General features: G+C 36.3%; 1 protein-coding gene across 4 annotated transcripts in view; it reads left to right on the plus strand.

Annotated features, from left to right (window-relative positions):
- Positions 1–633: 633 nt before the first annotated feature.
- chl1b (cell adhesion molecule L1-like b) overlaps positions 634–26,568 on the plus strand; it is an 80,675-nt gene continuing 54,740 nt past the window's right edge. For 2 of the 4 annotated variants that reach the window (XM_060868383.1, XM_060868382.1), the window contains exon 1: positions 635–946. The gene's annotated coding sequence lies outside the window, so the exon portion shown is untranslated. Of the gene's footprint in view, positions 947–26,568 lie in introns of all 4 variants that reach the window. The other 2 variants (XM_060868380.1, XM_060868384.1) reach the window with 2 other exon arrangements.

The raw sequence follows: 26,568 nt of genomic DNA on the forward strand, positions 1-26,568 counted from the left end.
AAAACATACTGGTAAGTGAACTGGCTAAGATATAGTGTGCCTTGCTGTATCCAATGCAACTCTGACCTGAATAAACAGTGATTGTGCATGCGCGAGTGTGTGTGTGTGCATCTGGGGTAAATTCCCCAACCTAGTGCCCACTGTTCACCAAATAGTCCACTCTGACCCTGAAAAATTAAACAGCCCATCCTAACTGCCCACTTCCTCAGCTTGATTCCTTCACCATCTGGAACAAATGGGAATGCAGACAGACTGAATCGAGTAGCGATTTGATGCTGCTGTCTAAGGTGCTGAAAAAAAAAATAGACTGACATTTTTTAATGTAGTTTAAAGTATCTGTGTCTAGTAACCGAATTTCAAATTTCCGAAAGAGCTTGCTGTGTTAAGCCTATTCAACAATTCATTCAACACATCAGTCAATTACTCGTCTTTTTTTTTTTTTCCATAATCATCGGAAATGCCATGAGTTGCACTGGATATTAAAACAGGAGTAGTTCTGAATGGTTTAGGACACATTCCCAGTAGACCCCCTTCCCCCAACTCACGCGTTAATACCTACCGCCTGGTTATTCTGTTCGCGGAAATAATGTCGCTGTCATTGGGAGTGGGGGGTGTAGGGAGGATGCGTGTGTGTATGTGTGTGTGCGGGTGCGTGCGTGCGTGCGTGCATGCGTGTGTGTTAACCCGGTCACAGCGTGTTGAAGTTGCGGAGGTTTTTTCTCGGTTGCCATGGATTTCTGAAAAAAGCTATTGACCGCAACTGATCTTATTCAGAGCAGAGCAAAAAGCAGAACAAAGCTGTTGCGTTACTTTATTTTCGTTAAATAAATGTAGAACAAATAAATAAATAAATAAATAAATAAATAAATAAATAAATAAATATAGAATCTCGCTCGAGGCATTTTTCACGCAAGATTTCTTCGCTTGCCACACAGTTCAGAGAACGGTAAGCTAACTATGAGTATTTTTTCTCCATATCTTTTTTTTTCTTTTCTGTCAGTTCTTACGTTTATTATTTCTTTCTTTCTGGATTAAAGCGCTTTCCACCACGTGAAATCTATTCACTTTGTTTCTCTGTATGTACTGGTGACAATGGGGCATGATGATGGGAAAGTCAGGGAACATCATATGTTTGAGATGAGTTCCATTATACGATACCCCATAATTTACGTGTTATTTCAGTTCCTGCATCGAAATAGGCTTAAATCACTTTCACTTCAGCTTGAGTACTGAACAGTCTGGACAGAGTTTTCAGCCTGATGGTGTTGCACATATAGTTTCAAATTGAATTTTTGACAGCGACTACGATACATTTCCTTAAAACAAGTCAACATATGACTACAGTATTAGGAAAAGCTTCTGAATGATTTAAAATTCTCATTCAACCATTTCCCTCATTCAGTCAGATCTGATCTGATGAATCCAACTAAAATATCAAGTCATCAAACGTATTGTGTTTCTATTTTTTTTTTTTTTTTTTTTTTTTTTTTAAAGAGGCTATCATTGAAATTTTTAGTGAAACACCCAATTTGAATACTGTAGTGATCTTGGAAAGCACACTTCATTACATGCTGAATTTCATAGATTAAACTGCATATGCACCTGCTTTTGCATCTTTACTACATAGTTTATTTTAAATGTTATTTTCAATCTGTTGTTGCATTGTATAACATGAGAGCATTATATTGGTACTGATTTAATTGTTTAAGTGTTTGTTGGTATAATCAATTAAAATGAGAGCACGAAGCTGAAGAATTGACTTAGAAGAAGGGAATGTAGGAGAGAAGCAATAATTTCATGAGTATCATGAGGATCTAGTTCTAGCTTAAAACATGTTTATGAAACAAACCAAAAAATCTGTGTGAAGCTTTATTTTGGTAAAATGATTTTCTATGTGAATGCTAGTAAAATGGAACAAATAAAAATAAATAAATGCAGAGAAGCGCAGAGAGCTGAAGTGAGGGAGGTGATTGTTTCTCTCTTACCCATTTACAAGCATCTGAATTCTGATTGCATTATTTATTATAGGGTTTTTGTGAAGCATTGAAATCCCATCATCTTATAAAAACAGCAACCCGTTTGCACACCATTTCCACCAACACTTCATGAGGTGTTCCCATTTCCGATTTGTAGAGAAACCTGATCACTGTGGCTTTGCTGTAATGTTGCAAAATTAAATTATATCTGAGAGAGAAAGCATCATTACAGTGAGATGAGCTACACCGATTTAATGACAACAATTAAATTCGCATTAGAGACAGACAGCATGCTGCTGTCAGAAGACTCCAGTGGGCTGAGACTTTGTAATTGAATTGGAGAGTGGATGATGGGTTACTGGTTGAAGACGTAGAGATTTACGAAACAGACTGCTCTGACACAGTATAGTGTAGAGTACAAAAAGGACTAAAGATCATTCATAGTATCGTTCATAACTACTGAAGAAAGGTCAGATGTGTGAAACTTAATTTAATATGCATGATTTCAGAACTGTCAATGCTTAGTATCACATTATTTCCAGGCTAGATGTTGGTTAGATGATATCATATTGTTTGATAATTAATTCTCAAATACTAGCAATACAACCATACATTATATTTACAGAAAATCTAGAAAAAGTTGTTTTCTATGTTTTCCAGCTCAATAGAATGCTCTCATGATTCTAATGAACATTTATGTGCCAAGCCATGCCTATTGAGGCCACTAGCTCCCCACCAAGAAAATTAGGGCAAATTCTCCTCTGCCTCTCTAAACTAATGAAAGGAATTAACTGATTGGATGAGCTACAGCTCCACAAATGCATAGCAAATGCCAGGAGATGGATTCAGCACATGACACAGTGGGCAATGATACATTTCTTTTTGATATTTATAACCAAAACTTTACATAATAATTTGGATATATTGGTATGAAAACCTTTCTGGTGCCTTTCTAATAATTTAATTAAGGAAAAAAGCCATACAATGTTAGAGGGGTCACCCTATATATTTCATAAGTAGTTTACCAAAATGTTTAAGGTATTCCTCCTACTACTATCCAGTTTGTGTGTACCTGAATAGTGGAAAACAATTGCAGTTTTTCATTTGAGAGTGAAAATTATGATATTCCCTGATGAAATTCTTTGAGCCCATCACTATTTTTGTCTATAGATCACAGCCTAGATCAAATCCAAAGTGATGCTTCTATCTCCACATGCAACTTCTGATTCAGTTAGTCATATGAACTCACTACAAAAACACCTGTGTCCTTGCCAAAATATGCTCTATGCCTTTTTATCATATTGTTTCATGCCAAGTGGCAAATCTTCTGAGGCAATATGACATTTTACTTAGAGAAGACAGGGTTGGGATCAGGGGAACAACCAGGATAGAATGGGGGGTGGGGGTGGGGGGGTTCAAATCTCAGAAAAAATATCATTACAGTGTTTACCATGTAGTTTGCTAAAGACTTGATGCTTCTAAATTTCCATTAAGACCTAAATATAAATGGCAGAAATGTATAACAAAACCTAAATAGAACAAACAGAGTGTCTGTATAGAGCAGATGTGATCTAAATAATGTAGAACAAAAAATAATGTAGCGATGATGTAGTTTTACACTGGCAGTTTTTATTTATCATTGTCATCTTTGACATAACTCATGTCTGGTGAGAGTGCTTTTACATTTGAACACACTTATAACAGTATTAAAAAAGGCTTTATTTATAGTAATAATCAAAGCAATATCATCAACAATTATAGCAAGTAAAGTGATGTAGTACACTTTACTTAGAATACTATAGAGTACTTTGCGTTATTAAATGGGCATTAAAGTAAATGTAGTGTAGTTTAATCTAATTTAATTAGTATATGTGAGTCACAACACTTGTAATTAGCTCATACAGTTCATTTTCAAATGACGGCATTTTAATAAAGCACATCTGTGTTCAAGATGCATCATGGAGCATCAACTGAGCTGAGAATAAAATGTCCACATGTTTTGCTTAAGTTAGCTCACTATTTCAACAGCTGTGTACATTTCATGTATATTCGACATACATGAGGCATACATGATGACAAAACAGAGGTAATAATCTGTGAAATTCCTTATCACTGGGCTAAAATCCTCCAATGTACACCTGTTATACCTACACTATGTACCTTTTACCTAGAAAATTATATAGTGTGTACCATTACTTAATGGTTTACTTAACTTACCATTACTAAAAGGTTTGGATAAATTGTGGTCTCTGGATAAATTGTGATTTTAATCATGGAATGAATATTGGTGCTGCTGATTTTTTTTTAGATCAGCAGAGAAATTTGAGATTTTCACAGTTCTACAGTAAGTAAGGATAAAATAACTTAAAGGTTGACTTTTTTTAAATTTATTTCTCCAGTCTTCATTTGTCAAGTTTGGGTGTGTCAAAGGCTCAAAGGTAACTGGACTATTGACTGAAAAGAGGCTTTATAGGCAGATGTGGCTGTCTGTTTCCTTGTTATTTCAAGACAGACTAAGGGGATAAAAGTTCCGGAAATGATTCCAAGTGTTGAATTTGTATTTGTATTTGTATTTGTTAATTGGAACCCAGAATATGTGGTCCAAAGAGATGATAATAAAAACACAACACAACATACCTATCAGAAAGTTAGGGGTTACTAATCCAAGGTTTAATACAATCTTAAAAAGAAAGAATGCACTGGTAAGCTCAGCAATGCAAAAGGCCTGGAGGACCATGAAAAACAACTAAAGTGGATGATTCTCACTATTCTTTCCTTAGTGAAGGAAAACCTCTTCACAACATCTAACACTTCCACAGTTAAGGAGGAAGGCATATTATTGTTAAAGTCTACTTGCAAAAGATGTCTTCATGTTGCCATCAAAAACAGAGGTTTAATCTCAAGATGCAAATCACCAGTAACTCAATAAGTTTAGAGTTATGTAAAAAAACAAACAAACAAAAAACTGGCCAGTTCTGGAACAAAATTTTTTGGACAGATGAAACTGAAATTAACTTGTACCAGAATGATGGGTGAGTGAAAGGAAGGGCTCAAAGCAAACCACATCATCTGTCAAACATACTGTAGTGGAAACAGGTTTATGGCATGGGCATGTGTGGTGGCCAATGGAACTGGGTCACTGTTGTTTATTGATGATGTGTCTGCTGATAGAAGAAGCAGGATAAATTCTGAAGTGTATAGAGCATGCTGTCTGATCAGATTCACACAAGTGCTGCAAATCCGATAGGATGGCACTTCACAGTACAGATGGACAATGACCAAAAATAAAGGCAAAGACATTGAATGTTCTTAAATGCCTGAGTCAGTCACCTGACCTCAATCCAATTGTGTATGCTTTTCACTTCCTGAAGACAAAACTGAAGGCGGAAAGACACACAAAGAAGCAGCAACTGAAGGTGGTGGCAGTAAATTCCTGGCCACGAATCACAAGGGGGGGGACTGGCAAATATTTGCATCCTAATAGTAAAAATAATATCCTTATGTTGGTGTGTCCAATTATTTTTTTTAACCTGTGAAAATGGACTCACAATGAAATGAATGGCTTTAATTTATAAACAGTTAATGCAATAATTTTGTCAAAACCCTTGGGTTAAAGCTGAAAGTCTACAATTTAATCACATTTCATTGCTTCATATATTGTGGTGGTAGGCAGAGGCAAAATTATGAAAATTGTGTTTCTGTCCAAATACCAATACCTGACTTTCTCAACAGAATAAGATTTCAGGTTTTCACACTGGACTTCACAGGGTATATTCCATTTTTGTCCCGTGTTTCCTGGATAGGCTCTGGACTGCGGCTCTGACCAGAATAATTAACTTAATAAAGAATCATGGAAATTGCAGTATACAGTCAAATAGATATTAAAGATACTGTAACTGAGCTGTTTCTCATATTATACATTAAAACTGCTGTCTAATATTAGCCAGTATCTAAAAGTAGCTGATTTATTTAATTCTCCAATTACAAATGGATTGGGTTCAATTTCATAAAACCAGAAATCATACACTTAGTTTGAACCCAGTGTCATAACTCATGAATTTCTTTGTAATAAAAAAAAAAAGACCTGAGGTTGACTTACATGGATGAGTGCACGTGAATGACACCCTTTGCTGTCCATTGAACACCGGGGGAGGGCAGAAGAAGTGGGGGCAAGTACAGCACAGAACATATCTTATTAAACAGGACCCTTGAGCCAGTGGTTGGCCACAGCCAATTAATCTGCTTGGGCTATTGAAGGACAAACCTGAGAGAGAGGTCAATGTTATCACATATGCTCAGGGCTGCCTTGCTCAGGATGGGGCAAAGTAGACTTTGGAAGGATTAATGAAAGGAAGGAAAGCTGTAAGTTCTGTTTGCAAGATGATTTCTGGTCTGTGACAAAAAAGGAATGGAAATTTAAATACCTTTCTGTCAGTTTAAAATAATGACTTATCAGCGAATGTTCTGGAGTGTTGGATGTGTGAGAAATATGTTTACTGGTGTTTTTCAAAAATATAAGGGATACTATTGGTCTTCTATTACATCTATTATAGAATTTTAACAATGAGGTGTTTTGAAGACCTTTTGACATACCTGGCTGTTTTTAACAGTACGGCGGGTGTGTCCTAGTCAAGTAATATAAAATTGAATATGAAGTGATAAAATGTGCAATGATTGTATAGGTTTAAAATATTAATCAATACACAGCACTCAGAAATAGTGTGTGTGTGTGTGTGTGTGTATGTGTGTTAGTGTGACCTCTATACCAGAATAATCAAATGATGCAATGTACAGTATGTATTTAAGATATCCTTATCATGCATAATTATTTTACTGATATCATACTCCTATAACATTACACTGTGTGAGTGGTTTGCAGTGGTGGACACTTGAGTTTGTAAAAAAAAACACCCTCTGGCTATTGGGGATTGCTAGGGTATTTCAGAGAAACTGGAGATATGGCCATTGCTGTTCTGTTGCAGCTAAGCACATCATTACTGAAGCCCTTATATGGTGCTGGTCTACCTTTCCTTTTATTCTGTCAGTAGTTACAATGATAGATAGATAGATAGATAGATAGATAGATAGATAGATAGATAGATAGATAGATAGATAGATAGATAGATAGATATCCACATTTTTTGTGCTACTTCTCTGACTTTGGCTATGTTAACTGACTTAAATTATGTTATCTTGAATTTATTATATTTAGAAAACTGTCTTGGTGTGTACCTTAAAACTAATATGTGTGGAGGTCATACCACAAATAAGGATTTTAGCCTGTAGGAAGCTGAATATATGCGCAAAGGAAAGAACCATTAAAATGATGAATGTTCTTGACTAGCAGCGGAATAGCAACCTTTGTCCCCTGTACTCCCCATAGAAGACATTTGGGGGTATGCACAAAGTTGTGGGGACTCCACGATTGAGGAAAGGACGAATGGATGGGGGGAGAAAGGATGAAGCAGGATAGATGTGACAGCCATGGGGACCTTAGCAGTGAAAGGCTCATTGTGTTTATGGAACGTGATATGAAACATGCAGAGGTTTCCCATTTCTTTCAACGTTTAGTCTTTAGAAACTTCCAGAAACATGGAAATAGAGTAGCGATTGAGAATCACTCTGTCAACATATCTTCCTTCATTTAGCAATTGCTCTTCATGATGTGCTTAGTCTTAGCAACACATCTATTTTAATCATGTACTGTTACTGTTTGTCTGCTTTGAGAATATCAGAATGCTACACATGCCCTAATTTCCTACTGCATATTGTCAGCAGACACGGTTATCTCTGTTTAACGAGCATACTAAAATACGGATGCCAGATGCTTGCTTACAACTGCCTGTGTGGGTAAACCTTTTGGTTTCATGCTCTGTCTAATGCGTTTCTCTCTTTTTGTTTAAAATTGAGCTATGTTCTTAATAAACACTCCAATTTGGCTCAGACCACAAAGAGTATCTGTCACACAAAACAGCAAACCCACACAAACTCTTCCACAATGGCCTTCATTCCATTTGGTGGGACTGTAATGGACACTGTAAGGTAATATATTTTGTTTCAGGTCATATTGCTTCAGTAACATTTATGGTGCAGACCAAAATGTATACAACATCCACTCATGTGCTCTGAATTGCAAAATCTTGTTTACGGCCTGGAGCTTGACACTATTATCCTCTAATTGAGCATCAGTGTGCTCATCATGAGCTTTCACTACAACAAAATGAACGCAGAGAGCATGCTAAGCAGTTAGCTGCAGAAACAGTTTATGCAATATCTAATACTCAAAGCTAACTTTTTAAGGAAAGGATCAGTTTCTCTGATTTGCGTTTAATGTTCATTGTTTAAGTTACAAAATAAATATTTGTATTAAACATCAAATATTTTACCTCACTATATCTTTAATTTTATATGTACTGCAACTTTTTGAATTTCCATGAAAGCCAATACTGGGAAATATTTATTATGTTTAGTGTAATGATAACACTGTGTTTGTGTCTGTCCTTGGCATGCTGTGGAAAAAAGATGGAGAAGAAAAAACCTGCAATGGGGCCAAAATCACAGTTATAGTCCAGATCTTAATGTTCTTATCCTGCAGAAAGAGCAACTGTTGTAGGAGACAATGCCAAAACCAGTCAGGATAGTGAACCAATTAATCAGTGTTGTGCTCGGGGACCAGAAACCCTGCATTCATAATTTCAAATTTGAACAAGGAAGCACCTATAGTGAACCAGTAACCTTTATTATGTCTCTCACTGTGCCTTTTTATTATTGGAAAAAATCCTGACCACATTTGTTTGCCTTTTTTTATTTTGGTGTGTTTGCTTTTTCCTTTTTTTTTATTTTATCTGCATCATTTTCCCTCTCTATATATATGTCAGACTGGTCTTTTCTTAATTTGTTTACTGAAAATAAATGCAATGAAAAATGTTAGAGTGGTAGTAATTGCAGGTCCATTGTTAAAGATGGCTGGTACCTTTACAGGTTTAATTCCAGCCTCCACTCTATGTATGCAGAGTTTGAATGTTCTCATGTTTTGTGGGTTTCCTCCAGGTACTCAAGTTTCCCCCTCCTGTCCAAAGACAAGCATTGTAAGCTGTTTCCCATCCTTCTCCATAGTGTGTGAATAGCTGCATGAGTGTGTGCATCATTGTGCTCTGTGGTGGATTGGCACCCTGTCCAGGGTGTCCCCTGCCTTATGCTCCAAGTCCACTAGGAAAGACTCCAGGTTCACAATTAACCTATGTATGGTAAGCAGTTCAGAAAATGGATGGAATCATAAACAAATAAATAAATACAAATTTCTTGTTGGACTTACCAATAAATTAATAAGTAAACTGTCCCATTTCTTACAACCTATATCCTGTGCATTATCTATGGAACCTTATATAGGCTACTTTATATAGCGGACTAAAAAACATATAATTTGTCACAAAAAATAGGAACCAGGCATCAAAACAGATTTAGTCAGTTAGCCAAATACTGAAATCTATATAAAATCTACATTCTGAGTAAAGAACATTCAGTTAGAGAAACACATTGCTCTGTACTAAGGGTTCCGCAGCTGGACAACCAAATAACCGCAAAGTTCTACATTGTAGAGTAACAAGAATGTTTAAGTGATATCTAACCATTGATTAAATATTTAACGAATGATTAAATACAAGTCTATATTTCTGAGCATTCGATATTCAAGTGATTAAGATCCAAGTATAAGTGCAATAAGAAGTATTCTACAAACAAAATTCGTGAGGTAAAACATGAAAGCCATGTTCAGAACATCTATAAATGTATTTTCAAACCTTTGCCTTCTGGACCATTAAGCTCCACACTGAATTTAAGTTGATTTGCGTTAACTTAAGTTTTCAGACTTAAGATTTATTTTTAACATATAAAATGCATGTATTTTAATAAATGTATGAATAATTCTTTGTTTAACAACAATAGATGTATTATTGTCACAGGCAAGTCCCTACTAGTGGGTGTGTTGTTATTCCAGTCAAGCTCAAAATATTGAAGTCTGTCATTGTGACGGTTGTAAGCTTTTTGGGGCATCACTCCAGTTGTTAAATCGTTTTCAGCTGAGTGTCAGTTATTGTACACATTGACATGCAGAGGAGTGATGCGAACATCACAGTTTCTCTCCGCTTTTGTTTGTTAATGTCATTTTGGCTTAAGTTTGCAAGATCTAAAGCACATTAAAGCCTATTGTTTGTCTTATTCTAAACAGCAAGGACTAAACAACAACAGTGCAGTGAGTTAGTCATCTTCCTCTGTAATTTTTCAATTAAGCTAATAAATGCATTGCTTGTTTTTTGATGGGTGACTGACTTCAGGACAGCTTTTCTTTACATGCTTTCTGCATACATACTGTAGACAGAATACTGTATGCTGTATTTCTGGTTCCCTGTTCAGTCTGGAAAATATCACAGATCTTGAATCTGTCAGCTTAAATGGCACAAAGAGTCTGTGTCTGCTTTATATGTGACCCTCACAGAGAGGAGCACCACATGCTGGTAATTGGACTACGGGAGTGTCAATCATACCAGCTGAGTGGACAAATAAGGTCTGCCCACATTTCAAAGATCACCAGCTGTGAATGACAGGCAGCCTGCATTTGATTCATCAAGACTGTGACTTTTCTTTTTTTTACATCTGGTGTGTTTGCGGTGGCTGTAGCTGTTCTTTGTATAAGGGTTGACTCTAGCTAACATACTTACCATAGGTAACTGGTAACACACTGGGCCCTTGGTGACATCTGGTTTTCTGACATGTCAGCCCTGACATATGCTAACACATACGCACACAGACATCTCTTACCTACTACCATAACTAACCCCATGGCCAAGATGTCCTTGTTTTCTGTGTGCTATGGCTATCTACCAGGTGAGAGAGAGAAAGAGAAAGAGAGAGAGAGAGAGAGAGAGAGAGAGAGAGAGAGAGAGAGAGAGAGAGAGAGAGAGAGAGAGAGAGAGAGAGAGAGAGAGAGAGAGAGAGAGAGAGATTGTGTGTTTTAAACTAAGAAAAGGGTTTCTGGTAGACACTTGTGTTCCTCTCCTGGTCTGCATCTAATATCATTACAGATGCTTAGAAACTCCCTAAAGAATCTGTAGTGAATAATAATAAAATGTGAAGAAAGAACAAAAGAAAGAAAGAAAGAAAGAAAGAAACACAACCCACTCATCATTTCCAGAATGTTTTACTACCTGGCTCCCACAGTTTGAGCCTTGATGTGCCAACTCATCCATTAAACTCCACATTCCTGTGGTTATTTTTATACCAGGGGACCACAAGTGCCCACGCAAACTCTTCTCTATTTTTGCCCAAATAGGCAATCCCATGTTAAAAAAACTTTATTTAGATTCTTATAGTCCTGATATACATCTTCATGGCTGTTTATAGAACAAACTACAGTAAGAAGAAGCAACTAGAGGTTTTCTGAATTTTGCAAGTTAGACTTCTTCTGTAGCTACAACCTATAAAAAAGAAAACATCACAAAAATTACTGCCAGTGTAGAAATTTTACTAAAAGAACACAAAGGTACAGTCGACAAAGGCACTCAATTAATAGCGAATCATAATCTGGCACTTCAAACATAACCCAGCCACTGAAACTTAACTTTATACCACACAGAAGCCTTTTGTTGCAGTAATGACTTCTTTTATCCTCACTGCAGTGTAAATAATAGAAAATGGATCGGTAGCAAACCTGTCGCCAGACGCTGCTTGAAGTATTAGCATTAGCAGTGGTGTCACGTCAGCGTGCTTTCATGCTCTGTAGTGCGGATGAAAAAACACAACTAACAGTGACTGCTAACACAAGCATTCCATCACTCATGCTAATACTGAAAAAACAACTAATTCTTAAATATATCTTATAATAAATATATCTAAAAATATATCTAAAAAAAGAGAGAATTTGCCTATATATATCTATATATGCAATAGCTGATTGTTTTTTAATTTGTTTCCAAACAAAGCACACCTTCAACTTCTCATTGTGCAGAAGGAAGGGTGAGGAGCCCTGGCCTGCCATTTTCAATGATGGACAGGTGGAGTGTGGAGATACGCTGGGAATTCATAAAGCACTGTGGCTGGGGAATGGATGATTGCACTTCACACTTTCAGTAATGAACAATATGTCTGTTCCTCCCTCATATTGGCAAGCATTGAAGGACAATTGTGAGCCAGAAATGGAAGTTAAAGGCGTTTTTTTTTAAATTGATAAGGCAGACATTCTGTATGGGAGGTATGAATAGTAAAAATGTGTGTGTGTGTTTGTGTGTGTGTGTGTGTGTGTGTGTGTGTGTGTGTGTGTTTGTGTGTGTAAGTGAGTGAGTGAGATAAAACAAATTTTGCATTTGGAATCACAGCTGTAGTATCATCATTCACAATGAGCCAAATTTGCGATTGGGTGTACCAAATGTCTGCCTTTAATGAGCTCATCTATAATTCATCACATTGAAAAAACACTGTACATCAACCAAGTAGGTAATGTAGAAACTCTCTAACTGGCAAGCTAAATTAATGTGTAATATGTATGAGCACAATTTATTGCTTAAAGTGCCAATTCAGTTGGCACAATCAACATGGACTAAACACAAACCCAGATCCTTAGAGACAGAATGAGGGAAGCTGCAGTATGTTTATATATATATATATATATGTATATATATATATATATATATATATATATATATATATATATATATATATATATATATATATATATAGGCTATGTTACACATGTGCTGCTAGGATATTTTGCGATTTAGCCTTTTCTTGCACGCTTGGGGACGAATGAAGACAGACAGCACAATCAGCAACATTGTAAGCCTGTGAGTGGGGGATGTTACTTCATTAACTGCAGAGAGTAACAACATCACCCCAACCAGCATTATACCACCATTTTCTTGCAGAGGTCCATAGACCACAATAACTGCCTCTTTCTGCTATATATGCACTTTCTACCAGATCATTTGAGACCAGTGAAATATGGGCTGTGGGACATTTGCATGAACATGGGAGTGCCTTGAAGCACTGTGTTTTTTTTCCTTTTGCATCTAAGGTCGCCAGCTGTCTTGATATCAGAACCTCATTTATGGAATCTAATTTAGGTTTTGGTTAACAATTGGCATATTAGGTATAAAACAAAGATAAGCAATAATTACTAATGGTTTACTGGGGGATGGGGGACAGGACATTTCTCAAGGTACTGGTGCAGATTTCTCTTGCACCCTTAATTAAACCAAAGCATTTTCACTGTCTGCATGTGGACAGTCCAGAATTAAAGATGCTCACTGTGGAGAGATGCCATCAGCTGTATTAATTTGAGGATTCAGCAGGTTGCATTCTGCATTCATCAAGCTGTCGTAGGTGGTGCAGAAAATGGCACGAGTCAATACAATAAGACAACAATGCCCATTAATCAACTGTCTACCAAAATGTTTCTGTGAGTCTCATGAACAGTGTTCACAATTGCACATTGCAATCTCTGGTGTCTTGCTGGGGATATGGATTTTTCCGCACCAAACTGAGCAGTCCCCAAGCTCACTAGCTTTGCTCTGCCTGTTTCGAATAGATCCAGTTCAATCAATATCTATTTGATTTAACTCTCAGTTCCAGATATGGTGAAGAGAGAACCTTGCTGTATCTCCTAGTTAAATGTGTAATCAATCTGGGTCAGAGAGACTATGGTTTTGTCCAGCCTTAACCATGCATGAATGAATATTAAAACACCAACAGGAGTGACTGAAATGCCACCTTAAAGCAGAAAATCATCATGATTGGTTTAGATATGCAATCGGTTTATATCCTCAGAACAATTGCTAATATTTCAAGTGGATCAACCAGGAACATGTTGCCTACAGTTGTGATCTGAATAGTTACAACTATACATTTCTCTCTTGACTTAAGGTAAATGACTTGTGGTAAATGACTTGAAATCATTTTTGTAGTATTTAAAAATCAAGGAACAATCATATTCTTGTTTTGAAAAAAATCTAATAAGATTCTGTTTTATTCTGGTTGGACAGTCTCTGTCTTTAAAAGTACATAATAATATACACTGCATGGGATTACCCTTTACGTAACACAAAGAAAGTACAGAGAAGAAGATTAGTTCATTAGACAAAGTGAAATTTCACTGAAGATTCATGCCACCGTGACTGTTTTAATAGAATTCATACCCTTTGATTCCACACCACTCGATAGATTTAATCTTATTAGTGTTTGACTTTCTGGAGTTCCTGTCTGTCAGGACCTCTGGTCTTTACAGAAGAGGAATGACTCATTTGACCCACTGAGTCATTTCTCAGTGTTTCCTTTCATTCTCTATCAGCACATTATTTCTTCTCAACAAATCTTGCAGAGTAGAGCAGAATATATATTCTACATCTTTTATAATACTGGGAAAAGGGGATACATGGAGCCTATACCAGAAGACCTGAGGCACAAGGGGATAGGATGCAAGACTCTCGCAGTGCACAATCACAAATCACTCTACAGACAATTAATTAAAAGATGCCAAACAGTCTACAACACATTTTTGTACTGGGGAGGAAGAGATATTACCCAGGAGAAACCCAGAGGCATGGGGAGAACATGCAAACTCCACACACAGGGCAGAGGCAGGAATTGAACCCCCAACCTGGGATGTTCAAGGCAAACCACTAAACCACTGTTCCCCTCTATTATATGTCATATATGTACTCTGTGTGTGTGTGTGTGTGTGTGTGTGTGTGTGTGTGTGTGTGTGTGTGTGTGTGTGTGTGTGATTAAAATAAACCCTGTTTAACAAAAAATATTGCACAAGAGAGAGTTGTAGATGCTTTATACAGGTATATTAGTTTAATTTGACCTATAGCATTTCCCAAAATATCTCATCTCTACTAACTGGTCTACAGTAGCTCTCCTTTAATTTGCTACAACTCTTCACTCCTTAATCAGCTTATTTCACAATAAAATGCCCAAAATCAAACATATTCATAGTAAACGGCTGTTAAATATTCAATTCAATTCAATTCAATTCAAATAAGCACATAACAAGACCATTCTTACTCAGATCAATGTTCCCTCCCCCAACAACCTTATTTTGAATGTTGCGACTCAGCAGAGGAAAACATCTATTAACACCCTGTATCACTTCTGTAGAAAGAAAACGGTTGTGACAGTTTTCTACAGAAACATATACTCTAAATATATACTCGGTGAACTGAGTAAATTGCATGGTGGTCAAAAATGTAAAACTTGTATGTGTTTAATGTAAAAAAAAAAAAAAAGAGTAAAGCAGATTTGCTGACGTGAACATTTGACTCTAGAAGGATGAATGCTACTGTAGTTTGGTGTGAGACTAGGGGGGTTGGGCTCTAGGAGCACATAACAGAACAAAATGTCTTGGTGAATCAGTATAGCCTGGGCTAGGTGAAAGAGATTTCTACTCTGTTTATAGCAATGCTTTTGAAAGGAGTTTGATTTATATCCATTAAGGCCCTATAAACTGAGTTATTCTGATGAAAGTGACAGCTATCTGGAAACAACATATTGCGATAGAGTAACTCTAGGGCATACATTTGTATGTTGTTTCACTTAATAACGCATGCACTTTAGACAGAAAAAGACACAAACTATTTAATAATGTCTTGGATTACTGTTTTATATATTTATCTAAGATATTAATGGCATATGATATGAGTATATGGTCACACATGTGGGACCACTTGGATTTTTCAGTGTATCAATGGCCGAGTTAAAATTAACCATTTGTGGCCATACAGAAAAAAGAAAGACATCATTCTAAACTGCAACAGGTTAACTTTTATTTGTATTCACTTACAATAGAAATAATTTGTTGTGATTTTGTAAATTACAAAAATAGTACGTGCTTTCTGTGATTGTTTTTTGTGAATTTTTATCTGGGGTGTGTCGCAAAAATCAAATGAACCTTAATGCATTGTTATACAGACAGGAGAAATATATCTATAGTAACCATGAAATGTCTAATGAAATGAAAAACTAACGATGGGTACAGTTTTTCCGTCTCATCCCATTAACACTGATCTAGACATACCCATTCACATCATGCTATTCATACGGTAATGATCTGCACGAAATTCAAATGCGGTAAACGCCCACCTGTAAGTTCCCTAAGACACTATTAGGCAAAATGAGGCACAGGGGGTGGGCTATTGTCTCCCCAGGTTTGATAATACATCAATATTCTTGATCGCTGAAACTCCATCGCAAACAGTTTTTTTTTCAAACAAAAAGTGTCATACAAAATCAAAGTATTATTTTATGTCAATGAATGAACTAGTTGGTTTTCACATGGCTGTTCCTGGTTGGTCCACATAATCAGGGCACAAAAGTCTGCTATAAAAAACTTAAATATGTTTTATATGGACCTGCCTCATGATTTTCTCAAAAATACAAACTAGGCATGCATGCTATTATTGTGGCATGAAGTTGCTTCACATCTCTAGGATTTGGCATTTGATTGTTATTTGCATGTACTCCCCATTATAGGGGGACCTCTTTCAGGTACTCCAGTTTCCTCCCCAGTCCAAAGACATATAGGCTGAAGGCATCTCTAAATTATCTGTTGTATGTGTGAGAAATTGTGCCCTGCAATGGATTGGCACCCTGTCCAGGGTGCCAAACCTACCATGTGCCCTGAGGCTTCTGGGATAGGCTCCAAGTTCCCTGTGGCCCTGTGTGGGATAAACACAACATAATATAAATGGATGGATAATATTGTCATGTTTGTTGATGACCTTGTATACAACCAGCCTTATTTTATCATGTTCCTCTCTATAGCATCTTTAGCAAGTGTTAGAGGCAACTCACCTGGAAGTTAACTTTATTTTAATTGAAATTTAGACATATTGGAAATGTAAATGAGGGGATTATTATAATTCAAAAATGTTTCAGTGAAGTGTAAAAAATGACTATGTTAATGTTTGTTTAAAAGATACCTTGAATAGGCAACACAGTGAAGAGTACTAAGAAAATCTCTCAACCATAGCAATCAATAAGAAAAAGGAGAAGAGTGTTTACGTCTTTGCCGAAATGGTGCTTTTCCATCCCAAACAAATACCCTACTTGCTTTCAATTCTCTGACACATTTAGATTTCGAAAAAGCATGGCAGCATTGTTTAGCTTCATCAGTGCATTGAAACAGCATGCATGTCCTTCTGGATTGTCTAACATTTAGTCCTACATATACAGTATATGATCATCAGTTTTTCATCTCTCTCTACTGAATATATTATTTAATAAAGTATTTATTTACAAAAAAGTACAAAGTAAAGTATGACAAAGTAAAGTATTGCAAAGTATGATAATGTCTAAGATGTAAAAAATCCCTCTTGCAAGCTGAATAAAGGCTTCAAACAGTTTGATTCATTATACAAGCACAATGACAAAGGTACCTATTTCTATTTATAATATTCTGAAGTATATATACAGTATGTATTTATAAGATTCATACACACACACACACCTGGGCCTGACTGTCTTCAGTTTGCTCTTTACCAGCTTGATATTAGCAGTGGCAAGCTGAGGTGATGTTTTGCTAATGCAGTTATTGCTAGCACTCAAGGTAACACTTGTGCAGCTGGCTTTGATTTCCTTTTTAATAAAGAGGCTTATGGCCATTGCGCCTAATTATTTATTTTTAACTAGAAATCCACTAGCTACAATAACTAGCTACACTAACACCAAAACTTCAGTAATGTTACATTTTAAATCATCCTACAACTGCTGACAGATCTGTCTTTCTTAATAAAAAACATCACTGTTCTTTGTTGAAGCAAGATTGTCACACTGTTCAAATTCAAGTGAGCGTTTTTAAAAACTTCCTAAAACATATTAACAGTAAAAATGTACAGTAGCTACTAATAATAAGAAAATAGTCAGTTTCTAATTATTTCTAACACCCCCCAGGCCCCCAAATATTTAGTGGGTTTAGTGGGAATCAGTAAAATTCAGTTCTATACCACCAATAAGTATTAGCCAAAAGACCTGACATTTGCAATGAGATAAACTTCCAGCCAGTGTGTTTGTGTATGAGTCTTGTGATTTTTTTTCCCCTCATAATTTTAAGATAAAGCCCTGGTTTCTAAGACACCAACAGAATGCTGCCAAGCAATGCAGCTAACCAATGGACTGAAAGTGCAAAAGTGAGACTCCTGAAATGCATAGCTTCCTCACTTTCAGTAAAACAGACACAAAAGAAAACTTGCATAAACCGTCAGACTTCCCATTTTCTGTTCCAAAGTTTAATATGAGCAAAATGGGGGGATTTGAAACCTCTCTGTTAATAGAGCCTTTCACAGAGGCACAGGACAAGAAACAAGCTCTTTCATTCAGTGCCTTCCAAAATGCAAATGCCCCTGGCCCTTAACACATTTTTATTGAGGTTCCCATGTCACAATATGGCATAGAGCGCATCAGTGCCTGCTTTTGCATGTGCTGCATCAGAGCAGTGGAACACATTAAAGTTTTCCAGACAAAAAAACTAGGGTTTTTCCTGAAGTTATGTGTGTTTCAGGATATTCCTATGGAGTGTTCAGTAACAGGTTATTACAGTATATTGTAAACTTTTGCTAATTTGTATAAATACATCCCTATCCATGTGATATTGATGATAATGATTATCCTCATTAATTAAAAAAAAAAAAAACTCATGGGTTAATTGTTTCCTTATTCTTTATTACTTTATTCTTTATTACTTTATTGGCAGTAATACACTAATTGAGTACATATTGCTGATTAGAATAATTGTTTTGTTCTCTTCAAACAGGGTCCTTGAAAAAAATAAAATGAAAATGCTATAAACAGTACATGATGCAACTGCAATGCCATAAAACAACAGAGTAAGCAATGGCATAAAAACAGAGTATTTTCTCCCTCAACTCCATTTCATTGAACCAGTCGAAGTAAAGCATGTCAACAGTTTTTTTAAGGTCACCAAGTTTCCGTCAAAGCCCAAACAGAGGTACTTAAACGGGGGCTTTTGTTTTGACTCAAGGCGATTCCTGAAGACGGAACTGAAATACACAGGTAGTCAAAGAGTCTCCTGCTCTCTGCAGTCAGTAGATGCACTGCCTTGCACACTAATGAGTGTGAGGCTGTCACAATGTGCAAAGCAAAAGCAATTATGTTCTTATCTGGGCTTTGCAAATCCACTCTGCTCTTCTAAGGTAAGGAAAAAATGCAGACTTTGATCACTTCAACTTTTACTCTTGCCCTTCGAGCTCTTCATCCCAGTGAGCTTAGCAAAATTTTCATTACCTTCAAAGAGAGCAACTTCCCAAATTGGATTTAGCACACTTATTGATAGATCAAAGTTCCTGCATGATTGCATTAGTATTTAAAAGCCACTCATATGGAAAGTCCTGTTTATAGAAGAGTGCAAGTCCCTGATCATCAGGTTTCTTAAAAAAGGTTATAATGTAATTTTATGATTCTTAAAAACTTAAAGGCAATTTAATCAATATCCAAGAATCAGAGATACCCTTTTCTACAATATCATGGATATTCATTTTGGCTAGGTAGTATACTGTCATACAGTTGGCATGAATTAAATGGACTGTTGATTCCAGGAATAGCAGAAAACTCAAAAGCAAGATATATGAATGGATTATTGCATTCCTGGAGCTTTCTACATATTAATATGTAAATATCTCTCTCTCTCACTCATTTTCTACCGCTTATCCGAACTACCTCGGGTCACGGGGAGCCTGTGCCTATCTCAGGCGTCATCGGGCATCAAGGCAGGATACACCCTGGACGGAGTGCCAACCCATCGCAGGGCACACACACACACTCATTCACTCACACAATCACACACTACGGACAATTTTCCAGAGATGCCAATCAACCTACCATGCATGTCTTTGGACCGGGGGAGGAAACCGGAGTACCCGGAGGAAACCCCCGAGGCACGGGGAGAACATGCAAACTCCACACACACACAAGGCGGAGGCGGGAATCGAACCCCGACCCTGGAGGTGTGAGGCGAACGTGCTAACCACTAAGCCACCGTGCCCTATGTAAATATTAATACGTGAATCTCTTTATGATATTTCTAGAAAAGTGAAAAAAGCGCTAAAAATTCAAATTTAACATGCATTTGAATCTATGAATTTTCATGAGCCCTTTCTAGGGACATGACCCATTTTCAATAAATTTTCTTCTGTGCTTTCCCCCCATTACCTAAGAGAGAAATCATTTTGACATATTTTTTGAAGCTCAATTTACAAAGCTCAACATAAAGTGTTAGGTGTGGCTTCCAGAACAATCTGGGCAAAAGCTGCTGGTTCCAAATTTCTATAATCTTTAAGATACACATTGATTCAGCAAACTACTTGAGCATCTTGCAGTCAAGATCTGTCTCCCATTCTCTCCCTCCTTCTCTCTCCCTCTCTCAATCTCTCTCTCTCTTTCTTACACACAGTTATATACACACAGTGCCTTTTCATCATGCCTGGATGACACACTTCCTTTACTTCCTTTGTATGAACAGGGGTTTCTATAGAACCGAAAATTACTCATGTATTGACAAATGACTTATAAGAGATTGTCTGCTACATTCCTTGGCCTGTCTATTTCTTCTCATCTTTGAAGTTTTTGTCAGGAGTACACAATGTACTTGTTGTTCAAACCAGCCAGATTGCTCAGCTGTACACAGTCAATAGATGAGAGCGGAGTTGAACAAAAGGATTGTCAAAATACAATTCTTCTGTTTCCTATAAATGAGTGGGCAAAAATTGTTCACATTGGACATATCATGTAATATAAAAAGCTTAACCCTAAAAATAATTACAAAATAATAAGAATGTATATACATGTTTTTGTTTGAAAAGATTTGTTCATGTTTTGATTTGATGTATTCCAGAGGAAGCTGCACAAAAATCTAATCCAATGTGAAACCACTGATTAGTACTGAAAGTCATATTTAAGCTACTACAACAACGTTTTATGAGTGATGGTAATCAATAGTTACAACAGCCAAGCTCAACACATTGAGCAGAGGATGAATAAGTAATGTACAATAAATGAGAAAGGTCACTGATCTCTTTTATCTGAGTCACCACAAGTCTTCTGAGTGTCACAAACATCTGTTAAGTATGCATGCTAACAGTAGCCCCACTGGACTCTTTGTTATTCACAAACACTTTGGTTGACATCATAGTTCAAAAAGGTAGAAGCAAATTATGTGGTTGCCCTGAGTTATAATTAACATGTTGGCTTATGATATCTATATTCTGAATTCTGGTTTGATGTGAATGTTAAACAGGGTGGCTGCTGTTAGACAGGAAGTGCCTTTCAACCAGGACATCTAATGGAAATAAAACACAAAGGGTTTTACTTTTTTATGTAGTAAACCATATCATTTATATGTGACTAAATCTGAAAGTCAATACTCTATGAATTAAGACAGTGTTTATCAGTTTAGAAAAGTTATTATCCAAAAAACTATATATAGTTTATCTGATCCACACTTGCCAATTTCAAGTATGCAAGACATTTACTGATGAATTGACTACAGTATTCAATGAAACAATACAGGAAAAAAAAATAATTGAAGGGATTCAGAAATAAAAGTGCTGTCAGTCATTCGTAGCATAAAATCCTTTGTCAGATGAATGGCGACGTACAAGATGTATCTTTTGTAAGCCAATCACAGAGAACTTGGCAGGAGTAAGATACAGCTGACAAACAAATAAAAAGTGTTTAAAGCATTAATTTAAACCAATTTAATTTAACGATTTATTAAAAGTCACATTTTGTATAAGAGATGTTTCTTGGAAAGTGTAAATGATGCAGATATCCTTATTTTTCATTGTGAGAGAAGCTTTAATCAAGGCATCATTTTAGAAAAGTTTCCCCTCTGCTCTGTAATTTCCTTTCTCACTTTTCAGAATATAATTTGCATTATGTACAATTAAGATATATACAGTACTGATTAGTCATAACATTAAAACCACTGACAGGTTACATGAATAATACAAATTATTATTAATTATTATTACGGTAGTGATATCGGCCAAGGGGAGGGAAATTGATTCAGTTTTCAAAGTTGATGTGTTGGAAGCAGGAAAAATGGGCAAGCGTAAGGATCTGAACACATGGTTTTAATGTAATAGCCGATCATCGTACAGTGGTGTTTTTCATTTAAAATTGGAAAGGTTTAAGGATTTTAAAATAGTTCAAAAGAAGAAGTAAATATTCAATTCCTTGATTGTATAATATTTAAGATTCTGCACTATTTCTAAGTTCCTATTTAAATGTTATCAAATGTGTGATACTGATCATGTTAACTGCTTTGAACAAAAGATTAAATATTCTCTATGCCTAATCTTTTCTATTGTGTTTAGACAACTCACTGATAGGTTTGGTCATTAGGTTTTGTGCAAACATCTGTAGTCCATGTCAGCTTGCTGTTATGCCAAATGCCACTCTGTTAATAAAACAAAAAGGAGACAAATCAAATATGTCTGAAGAAACTCATGTAAATTCATGTAAATTCTAAAAAACTGTTCACTTACAGTATGTTGTCAGTTGTAAAATTTTTAATAAAAATCATACTGAATTAGAACAGAATGCAAAATCGAATTATTTTCATTAGTTCTCACAGACTTACATGTAGTAACAGTATCTATCCTCTATGAGCCCTTTCAACAGGAACAGATTGCTATAGTCAGAACATTAAAACACCTCTTAAAAAGTCAAGAACCAACTGTGTGTGCCTGTTATCCAGGCTTTCCACATATTAAGAGGTATGAATTATTCAGTACCACAATGCTAGACAAAAATAAAGGTTAATTTTCACATTTATGTGAGGTTCAAAGCAGCATGGTGGTTATAAAACTGCTCAGCATAAACCATCAATGAATATACACATGGTTAGATGCTTTCATTTTGCTTAAAAGCAGTAGCCACTGTATATCCACATATGCCTACTGCCCTACTATACAGTAGATGAAAAAAAGTAGGCCAAAGGAGTAGCCATGTAGTGCTGTAGTATACCAGGGAGATATACCTGGATAACCTATTGTTTCTGCGGAGATTCTGCAGTATAGATACAATACATACTGCGCTATTTCATAAAACAAAGGGACTGGTGTTGAAGAGCTGAGTGTAAATGCTATAGCAACTAAACGTTGTTCTTTTAAAGCATAGTTATTAATTCGACACCTGAGTAAACAGTTAACTTGTTGAAGCTTTAAACAAGAAATAAATGTTTTTGCTGTCATTAAAACAACATAGGCCACATGACAAATTCAAACTTGCAGCTGTAGTATATATTCTTATACTCATATTCTAATCAGTATGTACTGTTTCAACAGCTGTACAGGTACGGTCACATAGTGAGTAATGTTTCTCATGACTATTCCCAAAGTATCACTGCCTAGCTCATGTTGTTTTCCCTGTTCCCTAGTCCCCTTATTCATCTCATAATCTAAAGAACAGCCCTGAAAAATGTTAAACTTGGTGCCTAAGAGAAGGCACAACACGATAATTTGCAGGGCGGTGGCTCCCAGAAGACTGAGAAACAAGGCTGTACGGAAATAGCTCACATTATTGGCCTGGTGGGTTCAAAGCCACCAGATGTGCACAACAGGTGCTGCTATACAATAGATCACAATGCCGTAGGGGTCAGCGCAATGTAAAATGAGAGCACTTACAGTTATAAACGGTATGTAAGAACGAATAGGGTTTCCTGGAACTGACTAAAATACAGATAGCTATAAATGTTGTCAAGTTGATTTGCACCAGAAGAGAGGTCCCTAAGAACATAGCAAGCTACACACTACACCAAACTACACCACACCAGAACATTTATCAACAGCTTATGGCTGCTTTATAATATTACCTGTGTAGTCTTTTCAAACTGAATGTTCCAGCCGCAATCAGCAATGATTGCTAGTAATTAAACAATGCAATCAAACATGCAAAGAATGCAGAAACATTTACATAATAATATAATTTCCCAAAACACCTTATACAATTTTGCCTACAGGCACTAATACCCGTTATCTCCTAATTATAAAATACATTTGAACAAGTATGTGTCCAGCCTAATTAACTATTTTGTTATTTTTTTTATTTTTATGTCAAGTTTCACTTTTTTTCTGTGTCTATTTTGTCTGATCACTTATAAAATACTCATAATTCATAGAAATATATAACATTAGGATATAAATGATAAAATCTAGATTTATCCTTATGAACCCTATTTATGAGCAAGCCATATGTGATGATTACAAGGAGGAAACCTTTAGTGGAACCAGACTCAATAGGAAACCAATTAGAATAGACCAGAATTATTTCTCTTAACTGTGTGGTTAAGAAGTACAATTTCATAACCAGAAATTTGGAGACTTGAGTGCAAAATTGTTCATGGCAATTGCAGTCCAAAGCCATCTTCATAGTTTCTGTGATACCATCCACAGTAATCTCCAAGCTTAACTTCAGGAATAAGTCATCTGTTATGTTATATTCCTGCTTTTTCCAAATCATTTAAACAACTTTATTCATGAGCAATCACTCTCCTCCAGGAATAAACACACTCACACACACACACACACACACACACACACACACACACACACACACACACACACACACACACACGTCTGCTTACTCAATTCAGTAGAAATATCTCACAGTATTCTGTAGCCTCCTGTGCTTGTGACTTGCATGCCAATTCAAACAAACCTGTTTTTTCCCTCTCAAGTCCATATAATTTTACTTTCATTAAAAGGAACTCATAAGCAAATTTAATCCTTACTTCAATTTTCCGCCGGTGGATTAGTCCTGTATTGTAACATAGCATTCTGTCTCTCAACCCTGACCCCCGGTCCTCAGGCTCATCTCTCCTTAAAAGGCATCAGCTTGATGCTGAGGCCTTATCTTGGCTCTCTAACCAGAATTAGACCAGCCTTATCTCATTAAAGCGGCAGGAGGAGAAGAGCCTCGGATATGGATGCTTCCAAGAAGCATTAATCTCACTTGTTGGAAATCTGATTTTGCAGCACAGGAGGCGTTTGTTTGGCGGCACACTTTCCGCCTGCAGCACTCTGCAATAGACTTCCTCTTCTGGCAGGTGAGAAGATGATGGTTATGATCCACACAGTGCTCAAAGCCTGCAGCACTGCTGCATTAAATTACTATCGAACCAGTGAACTACTTTCATTTAAAACACATCCTTTTTTTCATTCCTGCTTTCCATAATCTAAGCACTAAAAACCGTTCAAAGCACATTTGTCCATAGGGTCTACAAGTGCTACGTTGCTATGCATTTTAAATGACTGGATAGTTGGTTTAATTAATTTGTTTCCCTGACTTCATGTGTTTGTCCAACATTCTCAATTGGCTTATGTAAACACTCAAAATATCCCTGTGCTCCAGACCTCTGACTTTTGTTAAAGGCATTGTGGGGAAATAGTTCATCGATTTCTGTGGTAACGTGATTAAAATGGGCTCAACGTGACTTCATTTAAAACCTGTCTACAACAAAGATGCTATATCTACAACAAGGGAGCTATAAGTATGGAAAAAAGGAAGCTAGACCACAAGTTTGTGTGTCTCCTACTGTTTATTGTTTTCGTATGTTCCTTGACAGTATGTTTATCCTGACATTTATATTGGAGTCAGGGTTAGTGAACCTAACATTTGGTGCTAGCAGTGTTATCGTGACAAATGATGTGTGCTTGCTCGAGACCTTTGGTAAGGATGCCAATCAGGAAAGCTGATCACATAATGGTTGTTGCCATAATCACAGTGAGTGCCATCTGTGATCAAGTCTGCCAAAGGAAAGTCTGGAAAAAAACAGAGAAGACAAGAGAAATCACTCAATAGTATAACAATTAGGATAGCAAGTTCTGAAAAACATTTCATACACACAAGTCATGTCACCCTGTGACTTAACATGCTTAATATTTCACCAAACTCTGTACACAGTATTTTTGCAATGAAAAAATGCAGCTCCAAGAATGCAGCAGCTATTTCTTTCTATGCTTGAGTACACTGTAAAATGAATACCTGATGTGAGTTAGTTGTGGAATATGTTGCACTCACCTATAAACCAAAGTCTGGAATCAATTTGGAGGTTGTTAATGTGTCAAGGCTAATGAGGAACTGCATATAAACACTCATGGGTACTTCATCTGGAGAGGCATATGGAGGTAGAGTTCATAAAGCTTACCCATCAGATATCCGTCCATTATTTTAAGCATGTGTGAGTTCAAAGGAGCTGCTGGAAAATAAACACATTATAGCTTTGAATAAAAACACCTGGTAATTTAGTCTTGTCCTAAACAAGTGGGAATCAACCGGGGGAAAAAAAAAACACACTCTTAAATCTGTTTGTTGTCATTTAGGTAACTTCATGCAAGTAGTTTTATATATATATATATATATATATATATATATATATATATATATATATATATATATATATATATATATAAATAGATATATATATGTACAGCTTACCATACAGCTTTTAAGCATTTCTCTCTATGATAAAAAAGCTAATTGAATTTACATAATTCAAATGTGTAGTTTAGTTCTGTGTGATTGAATT

The sequence above is a fragment of the Tachysurus vachellii genome, chromosome 4, assembly GCF_030014155.1.
Source record: "Tachysurus vachellii isolate PV-2020 chromosome 4, HZAU_Pvac_v1, whole genome shotgun sequence".
In the NCBI taxonomy this organism is placed as follows: Eukaryota; Metazoa; Chordata; class Actinopteri; order Siluriformes; family Bagridae; genus Tachysurus; species Tachysurus vachellii.